At 35.8% G+C, this 24,420-nt stretch overlaps 1 protein-coding gene across 3 annotated transcripts in view; it reads left to right on the plus strand.

Moving 5' to 3' along the window:
* Cdh18 (cadherin 18) overlaps positions 1–24,420 on the plus strand; it is a 796,302-nt gene that overhangs the window by 450,459 nt on the left and 321,423 nt on the right. The window lies entirely within an intron of this gene.

Raw genomic sequence — 24,420 nt, forward strand, 5'->3', positions numbered from 1 at the left:
ACTCACTGTTGTTCAGGAAACTGAGAGCCTCATATGTAAAAATTATATTCCTACTGGTTCAAAGACTAAACATCTTAGAGTTTCTTTCTGCACATAATTCTAAACTACTGTCTCAACTCCCAAAAGGAAGATAATAGATACTAGGAATAAAGATAAAAGACCAACGAAGTTGGAACCATCTTTGTTTAAATGTGAAGAAAATGTCAGAGGTACACTGCAAATGAAGCAAAGGGAGAACATGAACTATAAACAAGGAAGTGTAGATAAGTGCATACACAGACAGCAGAGGTATATATCCAAAGAAGACGGATGAAGAGGCAAAGATGAAAGGGAGAAAGGTTGAAGACTTGAAGAATGAGAAAAAATTGGAAGAAAACACTAATAATTTTGTGGGGTTAAAATGGTAATCTTTTAGGTTTCCCACATAGATAACAGTTATAAACCATACCAATTATTAAGAATTTCCTCATAAGGAGACATTAGTGTGACAACTTTTACATCTAACTGGTTGCTGACAACCCCAGAAGATGTTAGCAGTTCTACATAAATAATAATATTCTCATAAGTTAAAACTATAATTACCTTCAGTTATAAAAAGAGCAAAGTGTATTAAAAGTAGCAAGGTTTTCACTGATATCTAGGTTAAATAGAAAACACATTCATGAGAAAAACATCCATCCCAAATTTTAAAAATCATATTAACTCATGAACATGAGATTTCATTGTTGGAGTCACAAATGATGTCTCTATTTGAGAACTGTGAAACATGGAAAAATGAGCCATAATATGCTAAAGTTTTAGCTAAGCTGACATTATTTTGACAAATGAAATCACAACTGAGATTAGATTGAAAAGGCATAAAATCATCATCGAAGAATGTGGAATTTTAAACAAAAGAGATAATTTTGTTAATGAAACATAGGGAGTATGATATTGCAGAGTAATCTTTCATCATGAATAAATGTGATATAATTTATTAAAATGTTATAAGTGATATGAACTGGTATTACTCTATAACAATAGGATTTTACCTCATTATTTTCTAATTTGAGTTCACTATTAACTGGAATATATATATATATATGTATACATATACATATATATATATATATGTATACATATACATATATATATATGTATACATATACATATATATATATATAAAGCCTATTTCTAAATTAAAGCTCCCTAGATCGAAGAACAAGTAAAACTTAATCTTGGATTCATAGAAGGAATAAACACATGAATTTAGTCATAGTGTGCTATAAAAGAATGTTTTGTGTGTATGTGTGTTTGGGTGTATTACTCCTTTATGCTTGTATGTGATCACTTGTTTATGTGTAGGGGTGCCCATGTGCCATGATACTGGTGGGGTTGGGGGAGTACCTGTTTGTAGCATCGTCTCTTTGATGTACAATTGCTGTGTACACCAAGTAGACAGTTACTGGATTTAGAAACTGCTACAGAATTCAGCCTGTATATGGTTTGGGGAATTCAAACGCTTGGCTTACTGTTCATGGCAAGTGCTTTTGTCATTGAGCCATTTCTCCAGGCATAATTTTAAGTATTGTTGATCACGTGTGTGTGTGTGTGTGTGTGCATGCGTGCGTGTGCGCGGGCGTTCTTTATTTAGTTGCCACACAGGATACTACATTAATGCTTTCATCTGTGAAAGCCAGAGATGGGTATATCTTCTGCTCTTATTTTCTACCTTAGTTGTTTTATTTTTTGTTGTTGTTGTTTTTGTTTGGTTTTGTTTTTTTGAGATAGTCTCACCAAGGTTGAAACTCATTCTCACCAAGGTTGGGACTCACTGATTTTGCTATACTGATAGTCAACCACTGAGATCCACATATCTCTATCTCATGCTTGCATAGCAGACAGTTTATACTGGGCCATCTCCCCACCCCTGTATTATCTGTATTATGTTTGGATTTACATTTCTATTGTTTAAGTATGAAAGCAAATGTGGCATTGATTTTTATGGCATAAAAATGGATAGTCATGATCTTCTGGAAACATCACTTGTCCATACAATGTAATCATGTGTGTGCTGTAAGCTTACAGGTGACCTATTCCCATTTTCATGCTGTGCTTCTTGATTGAGCTCATCTGAAATCTTTTCAGTTACAATTTTATTCCTACTTGCCTTCTCATGGAGACCATCCCTGAGAGATTTATTTTGCCTCTCAGATGTTAACCATCTGATCGATGTTACCAATTTGAATTAAATCAGTGAAGAACAAAAATGCTGTTGTTTAAAATGTAGAGAGGACCTCTTTATCACTGTCTATATTTCATAAAAAGGAAGTTATTCTGATTTAATTTTTAAATAGTGGTGTTCTTCACCACCAAAGAATTTATTTATTCTATTTAACATTTCTTTACCTCTGTTTTTCAACCATCTAGTTTCTGCATATGAATCTTTTTCATACCCCATCTGGCTATGTTGTAATAATATTTTGTATTAATAAATGTGTTAGTAACTTTGCTATCACATTATCTGATTTAGTATATAATCCATGCAATTTTCAGGGTTGCATATGTGTGGCCATTAATGTGCCATTTAAATTGTCTGTGTTTACATTTCTGCAATGGGTGTGATGTGGATGAATTTAGGATATGAAGAGTTTATTTTAAAATGGAAAGAGCTCATTTTTGGATGGGTTTTCAATAGAATGTAAAGTGACTTACATTAAATCTTTTAGTATGTGATAGCATTCCATCTTGTTTTATACATGCTAATTCTCATTACACATCTAAATGTGTTTACTTCACCTTTGTTATTCTCACATTTGTTTGAACAAAAACTAGACAGAATAAGACTTTTCATAGACAGTGGTTGTGCTTCTGTTTTCAGAGAAAATTGGGTGTTTTTTTGCAATAAATACTGGTAGATTTGATAAACATTTGTGAGTAAGATGACCTGGTTCTATTTCCCTGGAAAGAAGTTAAATGACAAGACTATATTTTAAAACCACTTAACATATTAATGTACTATTTTAAGTAGAATACCTTGGATATCATGGATTTAACATCAATAGAAAGGTAACCAATTTCTGAGTGTCAGATTCAGAGAAAATAGAAGTCACTCTTTAAAACATACACTAATAATTTATTCACAGATTTACCCTTCCAGTCAATAACTCACACATGCCAACTCTACATAATTTAGAAAAACCATATTCCTTGCAAACTATTTCATACTTGATTATGAAGAGTTGCCTTGCACACCCAGAATCAAACATCACTGAGAAGACAAATGAGAAATGAGTAGAAATTACTTAGTGGTTTTCATTATGCCTTTTACCTACTTCATGTTGGTAGCGTCTAAACATTCATGCTTTCTTGCAATCCTTAACTGTTGCTCAATTATCTCTTATAAATTTGTATTTTCCTTTCAATACTTTTCAGAATTTATATAGTGAACTTATAATTTATTAACATAGCTTTCAGTGCTGATTCTCTGCAAAGACAGAGCTGGGTGTGGTAGAGCAATATTACAGCTCTTCAGAACATTGAAGTAGGGCACTCATGAGTTAAATCCATGCCAAGGCAACATTATAACCTCTTAAGCACTTACTTCAACATCAACACCAGGCTCTTATGCTCCAAGTTCCTTCCTAGTATCATTTTTTGATTTGATAATTTTAGTGACTGGTCATTTATTAAACATTAAAACATAACACTTAACAATTTTTATGCCTTTACTTTTTACAAAATGTGTGTTTTTAAATTTTCCAAATAAAATTTAAGCAGTCTTGACTGTGTATGCTGGATTGCATATTTAGTAAGAGCTTTTTATATTTTGTATTCTGTATGTAGTGTGTAGTGCCTTTGCCATGGTGCACATGCGCAGGTGAGAGGGCAGCATTCAGTAGTCTGTTTTCTTCTGCTATCATATGGGTCCTGAGATTGAAACTCAGGTAATCAGGCCAGTATTTAAATTTACTTCTCTTTACCCCTATTGACTGCCCTTCTCAGCATTCATTTTATATTGCTTTTCCATAATGTTATTTGAGGCTTGGGTATGTTCTTAGTGTATGCAAATATCAATTTGTTAATTTTTGTACTGAGAAAGCAAATAACATAATGACAACCAGAAGACTCATTTAGGAGACTTAAATATTTCAGGAGTAAGGGTCACTGGACTGAGACAGTTGGGAGCAGGGATTACTTTGCAAGGGTAAATAAATGTTTTGTCCCTGTCCTTGTTAGTCATTGATGGCTCTTCTTTGTGGCAATGAAACATGCAGGAACAGACTTGGCAGTCTGTGTTTCAGGAACTCTGTGAGATCAATGAACAGGTAAGGTCAATAACCCGATATGATAGAATGGAGTTAATAGAACCAAAAACTCCCATATAGTTAGTGGCCAGATTTTTGCTTTAAAAACTCAGACTCACAATAAAATGGAGGTTAAGGAGTCATAGCCTCTCCTCATCAGAGTTAGAAGATAACTTACAATCTGTGAGCAAGCTCAATGAATACATGTATTGATAGATTTCATATTACTCTGTATTGTAGTGATAAAACTCCGTTTCTCAAATGGTTATAGACAGTAAATGATAATCTTTTTCCTATTTGATCATTTGGTCCACAAAGTATTACACTGTATCTGAAGACTGTGGAATTCTTCAGAAGTAGAACTACTCAGGCAGAATGCACCAGTGGCAGCCATAGGGTTTGAAATTTAATGGCCTGCCCTCACTTCCTGTCTTCTGTTTGCTAAGTGAAGCCTGCTCCAAGTTACCTCATCTTCTGCCCTTATGCCTTGCCTGTTAATATGAACTGCATTTTATTTTTAGCTACAAGACAAATAAGCCCTTTCCCTCAAGTTAGATTGTGTAAGGCATTTAGTCATGGCAACATAAACAACAAATAACAGTATCGTTTTCTTAAAGTTTATTTTATTTTATGTGTGTGAGTGTGAATGTAACACATGTATGCCAGTTGAGATAGTCAGATCTCTTTGTACTGAGATATAGATAGAGGCCTACCAATTGGGTGCTGGGAATTGAACCTGAGTCTTCTTCAAGACCTATCATTGCTCTTAACCACTGTACCAACTTTCCATCCTAAAAATATTCTTTAAAAATTGAATTGCTGTGTTGGAAAAACCAACAATACAACTTCATGTGAGACTAATGAAAGTCTAGTTACCTGAAAATATGCTACATAATTGTATGTATATAGCTATAGTATACGTCAGAGAAAGATAGCTGTAATATTAAAGAAAAATAATCATTGTAATTTAAAATATTTGGATAGTTTTGTTGTTTTTGGGAAAGACGCTTTGATGTAGTTCAGGCTTATTTTCAAGTTGCATCTTTGTGCCTCAGGTTTCCGGAGCTGAGCTCACAAATATGTGCAAATTTGGCTGACCTGCAGTTACAAGCCAAAGGTCAGTACAGTTTAGCTATTGACAGCTTAAGCTCTGGATTGGAAAATCGAGTGTTAAAAGGGAATTCTTCACCTCGCAGTCTTTTGACTATGGTTATTAACCTCATATCTCAAATGAGAGAAAGTCTCAAAACTACCTCACAAAATATCATCATAAAGATGAAAGGGTCACATTCTCACTCAACTCTTTAAGAAGCTGACACTCCCTGCTGTGTTGTGATTAACATGATTCCTCACATCTGAGGGGGATCTTAATCTTCTTCCGCACATTATAGAAAACTCTGTAAACAGTTTGATTAGCTCACAAGAAGGATGAAATCTGAAATCTTTTTACCACATGCTAATCATTCAGTAAGCATTAGCTGTGTTTACATAATATATAAAAACATATTATACATGAATGTAAAATGTCCAGGACTGATACTTCAGTAGTAAGTTGATTAAAACAGTCTGACAGAAATCCATTTAATTATTGTTTCAGTCCTCATTTTTATGAATTACACAGAATTTAGATTATTCATAGTAATGTTCAGCAATTTGTCTCTTTGTTTTTAGTGCAGTTTACAAAATATTTTCTATATATATAACTTGATGAATGATTTAATTTATAGACAGGATATTCTAAATATTTGGCTATAGTTCCTACAGCAGAAAGAAAAGAGAAATTCAAAACTGAACCAAAGACGTCAACTTTACAGTAAAATAAAACAGTATTCTTCATCTAATCATTTATATTCTGCACATATAATTTCTTTTATTCCAAATTCATGAATCTGTTAACTCACACTTGAACAACAGGTTAGCTATTCATAATTCAGATAATATTAACTAAGTTGTGCTTTCACTGACATAAAAACTAAATACTAGAAACTGTAATATATAGTATACTCGTTAAATGCTATCTGGTGTTTTTTTGCTTTATTTTCACATTAAAATGCCTTGCAAAATTTTAATTATTAAAAATGATGTCTTAGTTGTGGTTTCTATTGCTAAAATTAAATACCATGACTGAAAGGAACTTGGGGGGGGAAGGATTTTTCACTTCCACTTCAACCTCACAAATAATCGCCAAAGAAAGTCAGAACAAGAGCTCAAGAGGGCAGAAATCTGGAGGCAGGACCTGATGCAGAGGCCATGGGGTAGTGTTGTTTACTGGCTTGCTCAGCAGGGATTTCTCAACCAACTTTCTCATAGAACCCTGTATCCCTTCTCAGGGGTGACCCTACCCACATTTGGCTGTTACCTCCCCCATCAGTAGTAACTAAGAAAATACCATACAGTCCTGTCTGCAGTCCTATCTTTTTAAGGCACTTTCTCTACTGTGAATCCCTCCTCTCCAGTGACTCTAGCTTGTATCAAGTTGACATACAGCTACACAGTACAGATAAGTGGTTGCATGTAGCCAGGGTTTTCAGATCTCACTGAGAAGTTTCAAGGTATTTTTAAATTAAAACATGTATGGAATAGATAACTTTATTCTTTAGACAGTAAAAAGTGGATGACCTAGTTAATATTATGAACTTATAATTTCTCATTTGTTAAATTTCAAAATGTAATATAAGTGCGATACAAATTAAATTTTGTAAGCATAAATGTGTTTAAATTATATTACATATAAAATTAAGTTGATGTATTTTTTGAGACTTAGATTGCAATACATTTAAAAAGGTAATTTGAAGAACAGGGGTAAAAACAAGAGTGTGCTCAAGTTATCATATGAAGACAGGCTTTTAGAAACTATATGCACTTGATTCTTTACTCTGACATCACTAGTGTGTTCCATTAAATATACCTTATTACCATAAATTAAATTACATGGCCACTTTCTATAAAAGGCAAATTTTTTGAAGTTTTATTAATTTTACTTGACAACTCCACAAATGTAAATAAAGCATTTCAATTACACTAGCCTTTATCTGATGACCATCCCTTCAAACTCTCTTGGATGTTAAACATTCCCTTTTCTCTATGCATGATATTTTTGTCCCATTTAGTTCAAACAAGACTATCTTTGTAATCATTGAATTGTAAATAATGATTGGACTGGGTGTGATCATCAAGAGATATATCAATAAAGGCAATGGTTTCCTCCTCTCCCTAAATATTTTGATACCAATATCTTAGCAATGAGGGGATAGCCCCGTGGATTCTGAGTATATTGTGGTGGTTTGAAAGCAAATGGCCCTCAAAGGGAGTGGCACTATGAGGAGATGTGGCTTTGTTAGAGTTAATATAGCCTTGTTGGAGGAAGTGTTTCACTGTGGGGATGCCCTTCGAGGTCTTCTGTGCTCAAGCTACTCCAGTGTTACAGACAACTTCCTGTTGCCTTCTACTTAAAGTACAACCAATACCATGTCTTCCTACATGCCACCATGCTCCCTGCTATAATAATAATGGACTAAACCTACCTCTGAAACTGTAAGCCACCACCTCAATTAAATGTTGTCCTTTATAAGAGTTACTGCGGCCATGGTTGTGTATTCACAACAATAGAAACGCTAACTTAGACATGAGTCCATGATTGAGTGTTGATGGGATCATTCTTGTGGATTCACAGTGCATTTATTTACAACTACTGATAGCTTATGATTCAAATATCTGTTGCTCACAAGACACTATTTCACATTTCTTTTTACTTTTGGCTTTTAAGTTTTGTTCACTCCCTCTTCTAAAAAGTTCACTGAAAGTTGTAAAGAGGAGTATGAATAGTTTTTTAGGGTTGAGTACTCATGTGTCCACCTATTCTTAGCTACATAGGCATCAATGTATCTCTGCTTTTGGCACCACTCTCATAAAAGACTCCTCACTGATTAAAATGAAGTGTTGTATTTATCTATGTGTACAAATGTAAACATTAATTTGACAATGTAATGCAATTACAATTTAGCTAACCAATAGTATCCAATCTGGCAAACACAACTACCCCTGATGTTCCCGGCCACATAATTTTACCAGATTTCCTGATTCAGGCAAACATTCCATCATTTGCAGCACATACCAAATCTGATCACACATTCTTTGGGAATACCTTTTACCTCTTTAATAGTGTTACCACTATTACGAAGCATGTATATCGTATCTTTGATGTTAGGTTTCTTAGTCCATAAGATTCAAAGATGGGTAAAACCTTTGATGAATGGGTCATTTAAACTGTATGGGAAATGACTTCCAATAAGCTATTTATTTGAAGTTTAAACTATTCACAGTACATACTAAAAGGAACATAAAATAAAAATAACATGATGAGGATATTCACTTATGGATGTAGGTGTATGTAAATGTATATATAGAGGGTCAACATGCTGTGAAATAATTTCTTCTGGAAGTTGGGATAGATTTTCATTGGTCCAAAGTATGGTCAAAGGAACCTACATCTCAAAGATTCTATCTGCTGTAATGTTTCTCATCAAGTGATTATTAATAATATTCTATTTTAAATAAATATTATAAATCCATGATTGAAAACTATGAATCTTTTATGCTTTTCACTGTAGGAAAGTTATATCAGAAAAAAATTAAATATAAACCAGCAATGGAAACACAGAAAAAAGCTACTTATATGCACATTTGACTGCAGAGCACACTTTCCTTGTCTCTTTTGTTCACAGCACAATTTCTGAAATTACTCTTTCTCACTAAAGGATGGAATAGTACTTGGTCTGCAACTTTCTTTATTAACAGAGGTGAACAACAGCTTTAGGCAGTTGTCAGAGTCTACAGCTTAAATATGAGTCTTCAAATACTATCCTTTTCAGAAGATTACATGGTGATATAATAGGAATGACTTTAAGTGTGGCTGCAGATGTTTTAAAGACCTTTGAGCTGATATTTAGGATTTTATAAATAACTGCACTGTCAGTTTATATATTATCCAGTTCAGTTCTTTGGCTGAGTTGTCACATAGTGATAAGACATACAAGGAGTAAAGTCTTTTTGGCCATTTTATAACTTTTCTATAAGGTTACACTCTTAATGACTCATAAGATCTGATGTCTAGAATTTTTCTTTGTTTTTCTGTTCATGTGTGAAGTTAGAGAAATATTAAGTAAAGGAAATGAACCTACCTAATATAGAAGTAACACAATTATTTAGAAAAATTATCTCCTCTAGATATTAACTGTGTCTCAGATATTTGCAGCACAGAGAAAGGATAATTTCTGCTGTGTTGTTCAGAACCCCATAATGGAAGAAAAGGAGTCTGCATGGTTTTCTCCCTGGCTGGCCACTAAAATGAACTTGGGGTTTTTTAACTCACAAATGTTTGAGGTTGTATCTGAAGTCATTTGAGAGCTGGCTCAGCTGTATTTTATTTTTAAATAATAATTTACTTATTTGACATCCCAACCACAATTTTCCTCCTCCTCTCACCCCAGTCCATTCTATCAACACCCCTCTGGACACCCCAACTCACTCCTTCTCCATTTCTATTCAGAAAGTGGAGCCCTCCCATTGGGTATGTACAAAACATAGCTGATCAAGTTGCAGTGGTACTAAGCACCTTTCTTAGTATTCAGAATGATCATGGCAACACAGTTTGAGGAATAGAGTCCCAAATGTTAGGAGTCCCATGCAAAGACCATGCTATCCAACTGTCACATATAATCAGAGGGCCTAGGTCAGTTCCAACCAGGCTCCCTGGTATTCTGTTATGGGCTCCAGTGAGCCAAGTTAGTTGTTTCTTTTTCAAGCTGAGTAATGCTCCATTGGGTAAATGTGTCACATTTTTTAAAAAAAATTCCTGGTTCTGGCTATTACAGGTAAATCAGCAGTACTTTCAATCAAATGTTTTCATGGCCACCAAGTGTTACTTGGGTCTCCATATACACTGGCAGTCCCTGGACTTCCAGGGTTTCACAGAACTCAAAAACCAGAAAGAAAGCAACTTCTTGTATTTCTGGGTAAGATCATATCCAGAAAGAAAGTTGCATAGACTTACCCATTCTCATCTTGCAAAATAGAAAATTTCTACTGGACCCAAGTTTTCCACAAGAATGGTCAGATCTAAGTGAAAGGTGACAAGAAACCACAGGAAGTTACCTTTTTTCTTTTCTTTTTATTATTTACATTTGTCATATATGTGTTTTTCTATGTGTAGGCTCTATGGAACAGATGTGAAGGTCAGGGAAGATGAAAATATAGGAATCATATTACTACTTTCACAATGTGAATCTTTAGGAAATAACTGATGTTATGGTGTTTTGTTGGAAATCTCATTCAATTGAAGCATATCACAGAGTAACAAGTATTTTTTTAAGTAAGAAAAAAATGTGTTGTAATTTAAGAAAAGCAGTGTGTGAGAGAAAGATGCCATGAGACAGGGTTCAAGGGGAGGGTTTTTTTTGTTAGAGAAAGGGATCATAAATAGGGGGAAGGGGGGAGACCAGATGCCAGAGTTAGGAACAGCAGGAGAGAAGAAAGAGGAGAGAGGGAGAGAGGGAGAGAGAGAGAGAGAGAGAGAGAGAGAGAGAGAGACAGAGAGACAGAGAGAGAGAGAGAGAGACAGAGAGAGACAGAGAGAGAGAGAGAGAGGGAGAGGGAGAGGGAGAGAGAGAGAGAGAGAGAGAGAGAGAGAGAGAGAGAGAGAGAGAGAGAGAGAGAGAGAGAGAGAGAGAGAGAGGAACAGAGAGGAGGGAAAGAAAGGAGGATGGGAGGTGGGCATGACCCATTTAAAAGGGAACAGAGTGAATATGCAAAGGTGATATTCTTAGTGGATACAGCTGAGGGCATATCTTGTCAGAACCCCAAGGCCAGGCCTGTACAGATGCTGGAATACTAACAATATGAAATATGAAAGTGTGTGTGTGTGTGTGTGTGTGTGTTCCTGAAAGAGGAGCACAGCATTCAACAACACATCAAGCATACTACTAAGAAGGAGTGAATCTCTTTCCTTAATTCGTTGATAATTTTTATTTTTTCTTTATTTACCTGGAGTATAACGGCAAAATAGATTTCTCCATGGCTCATGTGATAAAACACAGAGATAAACAAATTTCCAAGTATGAAAGCACAATTCACAAGTAGAAGAGATTAAAACAAGTTCAGCAAATTACTCATCAGGTTAGTGATTTTAAACCACTTCATCACAGCAACAAGTGTGTTGTTAACTACAGACAGAGGAAGTAAGAGATGATTTTCATGTAAAAATTTTACATCTGAGAAATCAAAGATATACTGTTGGGTTGCATGATAATTTTTGATGACTACAGGACAGGTTTGATCTCCTGTAATACCTAATAAATTTCTTTCACTGTAAAATACATGTTCATAACTTAAACAGTTTTGAACATCTTAATAATTTTTAAGACTCCATTTTGCAGTAAATTCAAGCTCTTATAACCATATCACAAACTGATGGAAAGAAATATAAACATGCTTCAGGTGACCTAGCTATACTATCGTATATGTAGTATATTCACATAACAAGAAATGCTTTTATGTTTATACCCCTTATTACATTATTTCTACTGGAAACATATTGTGTTTTAAACTGAAAGGATTAACTACCTGGAATGGAAAAAAATAGTCTCTTTCCAATAATTGGATCTGACAATTTACTGAAAGAAAATGATTCTAAAACTGTTAATTCAGAAAAATTAACCTAAGAAATAACATGACATTGAAATTATGTTTTCTCTAAGACCCAAGGAAGTATCTTAGACATTCAGTATAGCATATGGTATCCAAAAGTTTAAAATCCATTGATCTACAAAAAATGTAAGAAAATAAATAAAAATTCATTATTCTTTTTTTTTTTTTTTTGGTTTTTATGAGACAGGGTTTCTCTGTTTTGCTTTGGAGGCTATCGGTCCGGCCCGGCCTCGAACTCACAGAGATCTGCCTGCCTCTGCCTCCCGAGTGCTTGGACTAAAGGCGTGAGCCACCACCACCTGGCAAAAATTCATTATTCATTGCCATTGTGTGTATTTAAAATTCGTGTGTAAGAAATTAACACTCAGGGAATGTTATAAAAATTTCTCAAACACTATTCTAAACATACCTTAAAGAAGTAATTGCTTATCAGTGAAAAATAAATTTTATTTTTCTTTCTATTCATGTGGGAGCTTGTAACTTCATAAAATTTTCTGTGTTGAAATTTATAATATTCATATTATTCTGCTGGCATTTTATTCTTCCTTGATTTTACAGGATTTCTATTTTGTAGAGTATTAACTGGACCAGACATCTTCATCAGTTTTCCTTTTGATTTTGACTTTATTTCATTAATGCAATCTCTGATGTAATGGTTTTAATATAATATAATTGGATATATCATTATTTTTTGACTCCCACTTGATAATAATAAATGTTTTTTTCAAATATTATGTCACAAAGCAATTCTTTTGGGTTTTTTGTCTGTTTTTATTTTCTATATGCTCTATTGTATTTTTTTATTTGGTCTCTTCTTTTTTATTTTTATTTTTTTTAGATTTTTTTTATTATTTTAATTTTAAATAGCTTGTTTTACATGTCAATCCCCGTTCCCTCTCCCTCCACTCCTCCAGCATTCCCCCACCATCACCCCCAGCCTCCCACCCTATTCCAATTCCTTCCACAAAGGGGATATCTAGAGTCTGTCATTTCACTCTGGGTAGGGTCCAGGCACTCCCCTAAGACTCCAGGCTGAGAGAGGATCCCTCTTTGTGTTATGGAAACACACACGATGTCTGTTTGTATTCCAGGGATAAACACTGATCCACTGCTCAGGGCCCCATAGGTTGCCCAGGCCACCTCACTGACTCTCACATTGGGGGGCTCTGGATCAGTCCTATGCTGGCCTCCCAGCTGTCGGTCTGGGGTCCAAGAGCTCTCCCCTGTTCAGTTGTCTCTGCTAATTTTGCCAGCCCATTCTTTGCCAATCTTGATTATCGCTCCTCTCTCTCTCTCACTGGGTTCCTTGGGTTCAGTTCAGTGTTTAACTGTGGGTGCTTGCCTCTGCTTCCATCAGTCACAGGATGAAGACTCCAGAATGGTTATAGACATCAAGTTAATTATCAGGAATGGGCATTCTAAGTGGTCTCTCCACTATTGCTTAGCTTGCCAATTGGTGTCATTCCTTTAGATCACTAGAGGTCAACTGGTACCTGATCTGTCTTCTAACCTATGATTCCCTCTTCCCCCTATTCTACCCCCTCACTCAACCTTCCTATTCCCCCATGACCTACTCTCTCTTCCTCTTCTCCCCCTCTCTTCTTTCCAGCTCCCACTCCCCCCCAACCCTTGCTGTGTTCCCCATCTGTTCAGAGGATCTTGCCTCATTCCTCTTCTCTGGGGTACCATGCATATCTCTTAGGTTCTTTCCTGTTTCCCAGACTCTCTGTCATTAGAAGTGCAGACTGGCATTATCCTGATCCATGTCTAAAATCCATATATGAGTGAGTACATACCATGTTTGTCTTTTTGTGACTGGGTTACCTCACTCAGGATGGTTTCTTCCAGTGCTATCCATTTACCTGCGAATTTCAACGTTCTATTGTTTTTTTTTTTTTTGCTGAGTAATACTCCATTGTGTAAATGTACCACATTTTCTCTATCCACTCTTCAGTTAAGGGGCATCTAGGTTTCTTCCAAGTTCTGGCTATTACAAATAATGCTGCTATGAACATAGTGGAGCAGATGCCCTTGTTGTATGAATTATTTGGTCTCTTCTGACCTCATTTTTGCATCATGCTTCAAGAAATTTTTTTTATTTTCTATGTGTTATCCAACTGTCAACGTTAATATTTATGAAATGATTCATCTTTTTCCATTGATTAACCTAATTTTAATCGTATTATAAAACCTATGGTTTTGTGTGAGTGTGTGCTTGTGAATGCATATGTGTGTGTATATGTGTATGTCAGGTATGTTGGTGTTTCCTATATTTTATATTCCTTAATCTATGCAAATGAGCAAACAAAGTGGCATCTCTTATATAATCTGTGTTAATTTTCAGATGAATGGCTGCTTTTAGAGACTGTCACACTATTGATGTCAAAGAGTTTAAATTTACAGCTCACTGACAAAATACAGAGTCTTTACCACTGCTGATAAGGTTTATGCATTTCAAGCTGCATTCTATCAAGTGAGAAAGGTAAATACCAACCCAACTACAAACACTTCAATCCACCATGATGATAACCCTGCAAGGTACCTTCCTGTAACAGTGACACAGAGCTTGCGGGAATAACCAGCCAATATCAGATTGGATTTAAAGCTCACAACATGAGTTGGTATCCATCACCAACACTGCCCTGATGGCCAAGAAATTGAGATGGCATAATCTAGGGACCTAAGGGAAAACCAAATACTACTGTTACGATAAAGTAACATAGCAATAAAGTGACTCCTATCAGTATTCAGTTATATTCATAGATCAGTGACTTGCTAGTAATTGTCAGAAATCTTTCCTCCTACATCAGAAGGGAAAAGAGACAGAAGACATGCAGAGACTGAGAGCACTTGGAACAGTCATTCATAAATTGCATGTTTCCATCAAATCCTTTTCCCACAGGGCCTAGGGAGCAGTTAAGAAGAGGAGCTAGGAAGAAAGTTCAGAGCCAGAGGCAATAGAAGAAACCAAGGAAATAAGGTCTTATAAACATAGCCACAGTAATGTGCAGACAAACTCAAGAGACTGTGGCTTTGCTTACAAGAACTGCATGAGTCTGTGAGAGATGGATCCCAGCACTGAAAGAAGTGGACACATACCCCATCTCTAACTCAGAACTTATCTCCAGTTGATAGTCATTCACAACTGAAACATTAGTTCTCTCCAAATGAATCTCAATGAGATTAAAAAAAACTTTTGTCTGTTATTGAAAACCAATTTTTCTCATACAACATATTCTGATTATAGCTTTCCCTCCCATAGCTCCTCCTGGTTTCTCTACTACCTCCCTTCCCATATCCACAGTTTCTGTCTCCTATTAGAAAATAAACAGGCTTCTAATGAATAAAATTTAATAAGGTAGGATTAAAAATCAAAACAGAAGGGAGCTGGGATTGACTTGTGCAGCAAGCGTGTTTCTAATTTAAATAAAAAAGAAAATTTGGTCAAAATAAACAACAACAAAAAAGAGCCATAGAAAAAGCACTAGAAACACAAACAGACCAAGAGACAGACACACATTCTCTCAAACACAAATCCTTTACGCCTTAACCTGGAAGTCATATTATACATTCAAAGAACCCGCAAGGCAAAAACAAAACAAAACAAGTAAGCAAACAAACAAACAAAATACTCACAACATTATGAGAAAAAGTCCTCCAAGGTTGCTGTTGAGTTGATTTAGTGTTAATGCTTGGCATGAGACTCACCATTAATATTAGTTTGTATCACCAGTGGGAGGCCCATGGGTTTTTACTTTGCATTTGAGAGTGGTTATCAGCTGAAAATAGCTTCTGAGTTAGGCATATGAGTATAATCCCCTTCTCTCAATTCTAAGGGGTGCAGACCCCTGAAGGCCTGTGTTTGCTGTGAGCTCACACTGCATTGGTATTACTGTGTCTTTAAGGCCTTTTTTCCTTGGTGTCTTCCATCTGCTCTAGAATTTTTGCTAATAAACTGGAATGAAAAATTTGAGAATCTTTTAGTGCATGATTACGTTAGGTTATCGCTTCCCTATCTGCCAATGAGCCAGGGCATGCATATTTTTCCTATCCGTTTAGACAGCTATGAATCAACAACTTAGGGTGTGTAGTAATTCTGTGTCCTTGGATATCTGGGAATGTCTTAGATGGGATGCTTTTGTCTGGGCCCACCAAATGCCTGTCAATAAGGATAATTTCAGGAAGGCAGATCTCTGCAATTACATAGGAGTAGGGAACAAGGACCTAACAGTAGGAGACAGGTCTCACACACAGCTAAGGGATACAGTCAGTAAACTCCAAATGCATGGGAGAAATTGTGCCCAGTAAATGATCAGAGTGCCAAACTGTGGGAAGTAAATCCCAAGTTTGTTATAGGAAGGAATAAGCTACAGGAAGAACCTACAGCAAGAAACAGCCAATTCTTTACCAAAACTATACTCTAATACATCTTGTTACCTGGGTCAGAATAATTCTAAATACTTCTGGGTGGTCTTCATGAGATGATGGCTGTATAATTACTGTGTGATATTAAGACCTGTAGCAGTTACCAATTGAAAATAACATCTGAATTAGGCATGTGGGTGTATTCTACTTCTCTCAGTTCTAAGGACCCCATAAGGTACAGACCTATGAAGCCCCTCTGAGTACTGTGAGTAGTCCACTGGAAGTGCTGTGTCTTTAAGACCATGATTCCTTGGTCTTTCCCATATACTTTGGCCCTTGATCTCTATGTGCTTCCTCTTCCACAGAGTTCTGTGATTTCTGAAGGAAAGAATTTGATGGAAGCATACCATTTAGGGATGACTGTTCCAAGGTCACCCTGAACATTGTCCAGACACATGTCTCTGTATTTGTGGCCATCTACAGGAGAAGGAATCTCTTCCAACTGAAAATGAGCAAAGCACTGATCTATGAGTATTACTGAATGACAATAGAAATCATTTTATGGCTATGCTGCTTTAGCAAAAGTGGTTTTCCCCTAGGTCCCTGGCCTATACAGTTTTAGATTTGGGATCACCCAAGCAGAGTTGGAGATGGGTTCAATCTCATGTGGTGCTCCCTAAAATTCAAACAGATATTGGTTGTTATTCACAAAAGTTTGGTGCCACTACTGCACCAGGGTTACTTTCAGAAAGATCACCATTGTGGATTAGAGGGCATGTGGGTGGGCTGCTGCGAATTGTTTTTTAATTGTCATGTGCAGAGTGTCTTGCAGTACACTTGACTGTAGGGGTAAAAGTTCTAGGCAGGCAGCAGCTTGATTTCTCCATGTTCAGTGGATGGTGTAGATGTTGTCTTCAGCAGTAGGGGCCTATCATCAGTTTGTGGAGAGCAATGATAGTTTTTGAGAATAGCCTATGTTGTTTTGAGTTTACCATGGGATCCAGTTTCCAGTAGGTTAATCATGCGTTGAAGCATTCCTGGTACAGAAGGCTTCACTTGATTGATTACCAGAGAGATGTCCAGTTGAGGCTCTGTTTCCCCCATTATTTTGTGGTTACATTTACATTCACAGCATATATGTATGCAGTTTAGGAAACATCTGTTTTACTAGGTTTCCATATTACCCTTAAAATGTCCCTTAATTTTTATCTGTCTCTCCACATATTCCCTTCCTCTACTCTTTATTTCTTCTCCTTCTTCAGCCTCCCTTTTCTAACACATTTCCCCACCATGCCCATCCATAACCATCTATTCTATTTCTACTTCTATGATGATCCATTCCTAATCCTAGTCTTAGTCCCTTTCTGTCTGTGACTATATGGATCATAACTTGATTATTGATAATTTAAGAGCTAACATCCATATGTAAGTATATTGATATGATATTTTCTTTCTGCATCTGGATTGCCTCACTCAAGATGACTATTTTTCTAGTTACCAATGAATTTCTTGAGTTCAGCTTTTATATATCTGGTACTATTCCACTATACAAATATACCACATTTCTCTATCCATATATTTGTTCATTGATTTGTAGTTTGTTTCCAATTTTCTGGCTATTGTGAACAGGACGCTCCAAAGCTACAGCAAAAAAATCAGCATAGTATTAGCAAAACAACAGACATTCTGCATTGATCAGTGGAATATAAGAGAAGACCCAAATATCAATTCACACACCTATGGCCACCTAATGTTTGATAAAGAAGTCAAAAAAACACACTGTTGAAAAATAAGTAATCATTTTGTTTGAAATATAGTTTGAACCATTATTTGTCACATTTAATTTTTGTGTATGAAAACCTGTGTGATATTTTCAAATACATATATTGCATATATTGATCTAATATACTATTTTTTCAAATGAATCCCCCTGTTTCTCAGTCTCTAGTGATCAATGTTTTACATTCAAGTTGACACTATATTTTTGCTCACACCTTATCTATAACATTGGTGTTTATCCCTTCCTTTTGTAAAGAATATCTGCATTGACCATGTATTTTAGATGTTGCTAACAGGACTTGGGTAAAGGAAAGAATGCAGGTGTCTAAGTGATGTGATGTGCTGAGTCCATTAACTTTGGCGCAATAGGAAAAACAAATGGTAGAACCATTTTAGATATTTACTTAACTATATTGGTATAGTTCAGAAATCACCATACTGTCCTATATTATACTAAAATTTATCACCTTAAAAACTGCACACACACACACACACACACACACACACACACACACACACACATATATATATATATATATATATATATATATATACACATATAGCTTCTCCTAGGCAAAATAAGTTTGGTTTAAATTTGCTTTGTTCCTTCCAGACATTCTGAAGGTTAAGAAATATCTGCACTCAAATAATAGCTTTTTTTTTTTTTGGTTTTATGAGACAGGGTTTCTCTATGTTGTTTTGGAGGCTGTCGGTCCAGCCCAGCCTCGAACTCACAGAGATCGGCCTGCCTCTGCCTCCTGAGTGCTGGGATTAAAGGTGTGTGCCACCACTGCCCGCCTCAAATAATAGCTTTTAATGTGTCTTATGTAATAATGATAAATGAAAAAGTATTCTGAATGATAGTATCAAATTTATCTTTTTCTAAAATTGAACAAAGAAATATTTTAACTAAAATGTTTCAAAACTGATTTTGTAGTACTGAAAATATGTCAGTTCTAAAAATAGTATTCTCTAATGTGTCTGCAATTACCTTTAAAGTTTTTGAAGAAATAAGATTAGAATGTCAGTATGTTTATACAGATTTCAACAGCTACTACGTTTGATTTTTTTAATCATGCTATGAGAACAATCGATTTCACCTTAAAATACAAAGGAAATTAACTTAGAGCCAGTGTAATTTTTCCCATATTTACATTCCCATTTCTCCTTTCATACTTGTTATCTATTTCCACTCTTATATTGAAAAATATAACTGAGAAGTTTTTGCTTCTCACAGAATAAAAACTTTCATGAATATTTTCTGGTACATTGAATCAGAATTTCAATCATAACTTCATATTAGAAATGAGCTACATACATTACAGTAAGTATATTGACATGGGGAAAATACTTAGTAAGACCTAATCTGCCTCTGTAAGAACTCAGTGTTATGCAATTCTGCTGTGATCTGTTTCTAGTCACAGCATATTTCATGTCAAATATGGATTCTCCATTCTAAGAAATACTGTAAATATATATATATATATGTATATACATATCAACAAAATTTATTATAAATTAATTTAATAGAGAAAGTAATTTTCCAAAGTTAAAATGTACCCCATAATTGAAAATGCAGTTTGTCTATTGAAGATTATCTGTTTATGTCTGTAACCCGTTTCTGCTCTCTTAATAGAAGACAGAAAGAGTGACTCTAGAGAAGAAGGCGAGTGGGGAGAAACCAGTATGAGCAGAAGTAGGGGAAACTGTAATCAGGATATACTATATGAACAAAGAATATTTTCAATAAAAGGGGAAAATGAAAAAATGCTTATTTCCCCTAAAATTAAACCGCACTTAAGACATCTATTACAAATTTTGACTAACCTTAGTATCCGTGTGTCTCTCTCACTTAGCTACAAATGAGAATCTTTGACAGTCTATTCTTCAAGTTCACTAATTTGCTTTAAGGGTCACAGAAGTCAAGCAAATTTTTCACTTGTTCACTTTAAAAGGTATGACAAGGTGCAGCCAGATGGAGATTTAGAGTCTGGAAGACGTAGGAGTTAAGAAACTCCCCTGACCGTGTATTTGAGGAGAGCTATACCCTCCTGCCACACCTCTGTATCCACCAAACAGCATATCCTCTCAAATTCTTTGTTCGAAGCTTTGATGCTGCATCTACTGTGTGAATGGCATTAATTAAATCATGAACTGATGATGATACAAGTTTCTTTTTCTGTACTATTTCTTTAGATTTTTTTGTAGCTGATGATCAGATTCTGGGTGATTTGAAAAAATGAGAAAGAGAGGAAAATCACTACTAATATGGCCTGCTCTCTGTGAACAACCTACATCCTGAAACTACAGTAGAGTTTGGTGCTTTTAAACACAATTGTCACCCATCTGCCCGTATACATGAATATTTGATCCCCAGTAGATGAAACTGTTTGGGAAATATTATGAGATGCCTTTTGGGGAGGAGGTGTGTGTCATGAGAGGCTGGTTTGATGTTTCAAGTGCTCCTACTGTTTCTGGTTAGCTTTTTTTCTGTTTCTCAGTGTACAAGCTCCCATGTACTGCTCCAGCACTATGCCTGCCTGCCTGCTGCCATGATCCCCACACTAACCATCACATCCACTCTCCAAAACTGTAAGCCCTATGTCTGTCTTCTAAGTTGTTTTGGTCAGGGTGTCCAAATACAGCCGTAGAAAAGTAGCTAAGATATAGTACTTCCACCTCCCCATCATTTAGTTAACTCAAATTCAGGTGTGGTCCAAGAGCTGGTTGTGAATAGCAAGAGACACTATTAGATCTTGTGTTACTCAGGAAATTTAAGGGTTATGGACATTCTAGTCATGAATCACAAATGGAGACAGAATATATAATCTTATCAGATCACTACTGGCATGCCTACCCTCTGCTATGCCTTCACTTACTCTGTGCTTTGGGGATCCTCACAGTTTATAAAGGAGCTTCACAATTCTGATAAGGTGCTTATACAGGTTGTTAAAAGATAATAATGGGCATATAAGAAATTGAAAAATATATGTTTTTTAGCTGTAGGAATTAAATAGTGCAGCTATTATTGTGTGACTCAGCATATGTTTACTCCACATTAGTTGCATCTGTTAGTCTTGATATATTACATGTGACCCTAACACATGGCATGTCACATTGTCATAACATAATTTCTTCAACTAGTTTCAGAGAAATCATTGCATCACGTTACATATTCCTAAATTTCCCCCAAAATCTATTTGATATAGTACAGATTTATTTAAACTCTAAAGTCTTTTATATGAAAAAACATAATTATTAATAATGACAAAATACAATAAAACTATTTGGCACCATCCTTTACAAAATAAAAATGTATTCATTCTATCCTGGAGAACAGCAAACCGGTTGTCATACTGGGAATTAATTCAGTTTCATAACTGTCTCATTTAAAGGCAGAGATTAAAGTGATGCTGACTCACCTTGACAGAGTATAGCTCTGCCTTCACACATATAGAAATTTCGCCAGCATCTGAAATGAAATTGACTTGAAAAACGGTAGGACATTCAAAACTTACTGTAGAAGTACAGATTAAGATACACGGGACTAGGTTAAATATAGATTAATTCTATTCGGGGAGAAGTCACTTACACAAGAAACTGATGTCCTGCAAGTTCCAGCTCCAAGGATCCACACCCAGCTGCTCTCTGTGACCAACCGGAGCCAAGAGAGAGCAAGTCTGTGTCGGCCCCAGAGCAAATCCCACACACTCACATACGCACCTATGACCATGCCCAGACATGTGTGGCCAGCGCCACAGATGAGGCTGGTTGGATTTCTCACTACAGCACACATCATTTTAGAATATTATAACATTGTTCACTTTCCTTGAAAACCTTGGGCTCCTGAAGAACGGGATGCCTTATGGATGTTTGCTCCACTTTTCTGCTTTGCCTTTCTACTCTACAGACTTTCAACTATGTACTATTGATGTTAATTGTTCGTAGGGGACTTGTTAGAATGGGCCTATTTTAGAGGCTCAATTTAAGACAGTTGAATTGCTTCAAAGGGCTAAATAATATAGTAAAATAACATTATGGATAATATATTATAACAGACTGCATTATGTGGTAGAATCCAATTCAGCACTTGTTTCCAGAGTATTAACTGGTGAAACACTGCTTTAGGTTCTTAGGAAATATCACAATAAATAATGCAGTATTCTTCCTTTCAACAGTTTGCAACAATGCCACGCTTGGACATGACGTTTATTAATGTGGCTGTGCAGCCATCCATTAGGTCTTGTGACCCAGGAGATGTTAACTGAATAGATATCATTTGCTGCCTTCACATATATGGAGCTCTGACTCAAGATGAAGAATCAGTGTTCACCTATTCACTAAGTCTCAAGGTCATTAAATGAGAACATGTAAATGCAAATCAGGAATTTTTATTCTTCAGCTATTGCCTGTTTTAAAAATTACAGTTTCAGGAAACTGAGGCCTTGAGATGCCAAAGTGTAACATAAATCTTCAGGCTCCTGATTTACAATAAAATACGAGTGTAATTTAAAATGTCTTCTAACCTTCCCACCTCCCCCAAAATAAAGTAAAATAAAATTTAAGAGAAAAAAGGAAAGCAGAAGGAAAAACATCAATCTCATTGTGGAGTCTCTAGTATGACACAGTGTATGCAGTATGCAGTAACCTCTTTTGTCCCTATATATTTACTTGTAAGTCTTCATTGCAGAGAGTCATTGGTCTGGATCAAGGCCTCTGATTTCTACTACACTATCAGTGACAGGCACTCACTGGAACGCCTATTGGTTATCGTGGTTTTGCCTTGTTGTGGAAATCCTGCAGCTTTGGGTCTGCAAGGGGTATTTTATGGGAGGCTTGAATGGAGGACGGGGGGATGAAAAAGAATACAATTATATTATAAAATTAAAAATAAATAAATAAACAAAAATTGTTACTCACTGTATTTATATATATAGGTTATGAAAATCTTAAAAGATATAGCACCTTCACAAACTAATGATGATTGGCCTAACTTATCCAAAAATATGCCAAATCAATATAAAATCATTGCTTTAACAATAAAATACTGTGATCAGAACTGACATAAGAAACTGTACCTTATCACTGACATTGGAGGGTTATAATCTTGAGTTGTAGATCCCTTTACTGACAATAGCAATCTAAGAGGGAGGGGATAACTTTAACACTAGCTAGCACAGTTTCAGTATATCTGTGGAGGAAGTGGAGGCACCAGTGCATTAAAGGAGAAGCTAGTTTCTAATCAGAACCTGCACTGAGTACCTGTGGATACTGCTCTCTCTCTGTCTCTGTCTCTTTCTCTGTCTGTCTCTCTCTCTCTCCCCTCTCCCTCCATCCCTCCCTCCCTCCCTTTCTTCCTCTCCCTTAGTCTATCTCCACTTATGCATCTGTGTACAAGAAGTCACATAGTCATGTAAAAACTATCCTTAGTTTAATCTGTTTGAAATTGTAGTCTTTTTCTCTCCAGCAATATTTGTTATAAAAGAAGATCATGGAGACTTGCAAAGAGTGCAGTCCCAAGAGACAGACCAGGGCATCATTTTGAAGCGATAAAAATATGTGTTGCCCCATCATATATAAGGTCACTTTCTGGAGTGTTGCAGTGATTTTTGTTGGAAAAATAAGTTATAATTTTTACTATATTTATAAGGTTTATTCTGCCATTAATATTCAGTAACTTATATGGTGTGTCAAACTGAAAGCATTTAGAAGTTCAAAGTCATCAACATGTGTAGGAGCCAAATTAAGATAAGGAATCAAAAAGCACTTGCCCTTGGTGTAGTTTTATCAAGAATGACCTCGGTGTTGTATTCTCTACCTCTCTTTCCCTGTGTCTTCCACTGTTTTGTGTGTATTGTATGAGTCTGGATTTGTGCTTGCCTGAATGAGTCTAGTGAGTCTGTTTGGACCTGTGTCTTTGTCTGTGTGTATCCCTAACATATCTCTTTCATTGAACAGCAAGGTGCAACTAACATTTGTAAAGTAATTAAGCCACTAAACTCAACTGATGCAGATAAAAACATTACCCTACACAGTGTTTGTCAAGCAATATTTATATGTTGTATCAAATATTTATGTTGGATATCCCCTTTAGAAGACCTCTTTCACTCTATATTTGCTGTTTTGAGCTAGTGATTATCATGACACATTACAATTTCATATGGATTACTCTTGAGCTAGGGGAATGGAAGTGTACAAAATTAGATTACAGCTCTGCATTAGCTTAGGTTGTAGAAGTTGATCACATGAGAAATTCAATACAAGTTAGGTTGGTGTTTATATTGTT

This window comes from Mesocricetus auratus, unplaced genomic scaffold, assembly GCF_017639785.1.
Source record: "Mesocricetus auratus isolate SY011 unplaced genomic scaffold, BCM_Maur_2.0 Super-Scaffold_100015, whole genome shotgun sequence".
In the NCBI taxonomy this organism is placed as follows: domain Eukaryota; kingdom Metazoa; phylum Chordata; class Mammalia; order Rodentia; family Cricetidae; genus Mesocricetus; species Mesocricetus auratus.